The sequence below is a fragment of the Chionomys nivalis genome, chromosome 6, assembly GCF_950005125.1.
Source record: "Chionomys nivalis chromosome 6, mChiNiv1.1, whole genome shotgun sequence".
Taxonomy (NCBI): domain Eukaryota; kingdom Metazoa; phylum Chordata; class Mammalia; order Rodentia; family Cricetidae; genus Chionomys; species Chionomys nivalis.
In genome coordinates this window covers 84,418,556-84,421,948 of record NC_080091.1, presented here as the reverse complement: position 1 = coordinate 84,421,948, position 3,393 = coordinate 84,418,556, and positions in this window count along the sequence as shown.

Sequence of the window (3,393 nt, the reverse complement as noted above, 5' to 3'; positions counted from 1 at the left end):
AATATTTCAGTTTACTCTTTGTATAAGAAGGCTAATGGGGAACTGATATCTGACAGCACTATTAGCTTCTTTTTCCATCTCTCTCAAGCAGGGTGTCACTCCACTATGAATCTGGCATCTTAGTTGGTTTTCATTGGCAAAATAACACTCAAGCATTAGTGATTTCATAGACTTTTTTTTATTTAAACTCCAACCATGACAGTTTCCACCCACATCTGCTTTCTATGGAGACAATCCTCTGTCTTTATTTGTACCTAAAAGCACACACAAAAATGCAATTATGATAAAGTGTTTATAACATGAATAATTTATACATATTTTTTATTTGCTCAAAGCGTATCTTCTCTGGTATTTTGGTGTTCTTGTCATTTTCATCTCATTAATAAAACTTCTTCTAAGGTCTGTGCATACTTGTATCAGAGAACAGACTAATAGTCAGGGGAGATTTGTTGTACTGGACTACATGATTCAAGTCTGAGTAATCACACAATTGCTATCTGCATACTGTAGAGGCAGGAAAGTAGCTATTCGGCTTAAGAAGCGGGAAACCTCAGGATAAGAGATCAATGATGAAGTTTTAAAGAAGGCTGGAGACAGAAGTTTGCTGGAGTATCATTGGTGTGAGCCCAGTTGGAAGGTTGAAGGTGGGTCTGTTATCTACAGTGACAGCAGCCACGACAGACAGTCATTCCGGAAGAACTCATCTTTCATGTGTGGGTGGATTTTTCCTTCTACTTTTCCCCCTCGGAAGCCTCAGACAGCATATATTGAGGGTGAATAGCCCCTGCTCAGGTGCTGCCTCTTATGTAAATTGTTTCAGGAAAGTTCATGCAGGAGAAATGTAATTAGTAATAGCATAGGAATCGCTCAGTTCGCACAGGGTGACAGCAGAGACCATTAGCATTGGTAAGTCTAATTTCAGTATTCGGCCACACCTACATTTCAGATAACTTTTTATCTTAAAGATGCTCCACATGCTTTATTATTCTAACAATACTTTAATCAGTGATATATATATATATATATATATATATATATATATATATATATATATATATATATTTGGTTTTTCAAGACAGGATTTCTCTGTTGTTTTGGAGCCTGTCCTCGAACTAGCTCTTGTAGACCAGGCTGGTCTCGAACTCACAGAGATCTGCCTGCCTCTGCCTCCCGAGTGCTGGGATTAAAGGCGTGCGCCACCACTGCCCGGATTTTCTTTATATTTTTGTGTGAAAATTTCCCTAGGAGATTAAAGCTAAGAATATATAGCATGCATGTAGTTAGTTTTACCAAGTTTTCCCAAATCATCCCCCAGGGATTCCACTAATCTATGAACCTAAAAACTTATTATGTTGTGTTATATTTGTGAGTGACACTGGAATAAGCTGTCTATTATACACATGTGCAAATACATTTATTTTTAACTCTCATATCATTTTCTTTAACAACATTGCTTTGATTAGTAAAATCTTGTAAAACTTTAATATCTGATTGAATTGCTCTCCATCAATTGATTTTTCTCTTTTAGGATTATCATATTTTTAGAGTTTATTTTTACATATGAATTTAAGAATTTGAAATTGAAATTACCACACTACAAAGTCTGAATGGCGCATAACCTGCAAACAGCAGTGCTCTGGTCCCATGACAAGTCAGCTCAAGGCCTTGGCTAAACACTCTTCATTTGTCATTGAATGCCTGTGATAAATTGTGTCATTTTTCTATTTCGTTGATATAACAATATCACAGCCTGAATGAGATTCTAGGATGCAGAAGCTCAGGGATTTATTGTTAAAAATGAGTAGGTGATGTTTTCCACATATGCACTCTGTTATCCTATAGTTGGCGTATAACTTCATCTACTTTGGTATACTTAGATGTTCATTAAGTTCCATTTAGTAATGTTCACATTTCTCCATAGTGGTTTATTAAGCTAGCTTGCATATTCCATAGGTTTTATTCATAGTTCGACTGCTATATATGCTGCTAGTGAATTTTGTTAGAGGTAAGCTGCTGCTTTTTTCCTTTTGAATGGCATTTATTCATCATATTGTCATACTCATATTTTAGCAGTCTACTTTTTATTTTATGCAGTTATATACTTTTACACATAAAATTTGACTTCTTATTTGACTATTTGTCTCTTCATTTTGTTTTATTGCATAAGTGAGGAACTCTGTAAAATATGTGTGATGCTGCTTTGCTACTTACTGATATACAATTAAATAAAAACTTCCCTAATGGTGTGCAAAGTAACAAAGTAACAGTAAAGATTAAATGCTTTCATTTTGCATGATTTGAAACAATATATAACTTCTCTTTGTGCATGTGTGTGGCATTATATGGTTGTGAGTTCATGTGTGTGCACGTTTGTTCATATGCATATGTGTGTGCATGCATGTGAATGTGTGTGCGCATGCATACATGCATGTGTGTGTGTATGTGTGTGGAAGCCAGATGTTGTCTTTCGCAAGGACACCATTCTGTTGGAATAGGGCCTCTCTAGGAACCTGGAGCTCAGTGGTTGGTTAGACAGGCAGTCCAGCAAACTTTGGGAGCCTTCTTTATCACCTCCGTGCTTTGGAGTTACAGATACACGTCAACATGTCAACGTGTTTGGCTTTCACTGATGGCTGGGACCCACACTCAAGTCCTCACGCTTGCACAGGGAGCACTTACTGAGCCATTTCCCACAATCCTTCTCCTCTGTCATGCTTACATATTTATTTCTCCTGATTCATAATGAATCTCACTACATAATTATTACCTTTTTCTTTTGTCTTTTTAATATGTCATTGACCTTCTTATTTTTATTATTTTCTTATTGCTTGATCTTAAAAATATCTGATTATTTTATTTTTCATTTTATGCTTGACTAATTTTATTTTAGTCATTCTCCTTACTGTTTCTTTCCTGTATTTAGTTAGTTGTTTTTGGATTTAACATCTTCTGACAGCTCTGCCCATATATACAATGTATACGACCATCGTGTGTGCTCCCCATTCCCCTGTTAAAACAGGCCCTTCCCACTTCCTCTGATTCCGTTTTCCTCTCATTTCTCCTAATTAGTTCTCTTCCTACTCTCATTTCTCCACCCCACCAACATTCAGCTTAGTTGGGGTTGCATATATGAGCATAGTTAAGGGATTCTGTACTGGAGCTTGGACAACTTATCAATGACTGCCGCACTGAGGGAATTGAAACTGTCTCTCTGCCTAGGAACAGGCTGATACAGATGTCTCCTTTGGGGTCGAGCATGTGAGAGTCACTTATCCTTAGTGCTTTCAGTAGTTATAAGTCCCCACACTAACTTCAGAAGAAACTTCTTTTCCCATGCCTGTGAACAGCACGAATCTAAAAGTTTAAGCATGGAAACTAAGAAGGTGGCAAGCT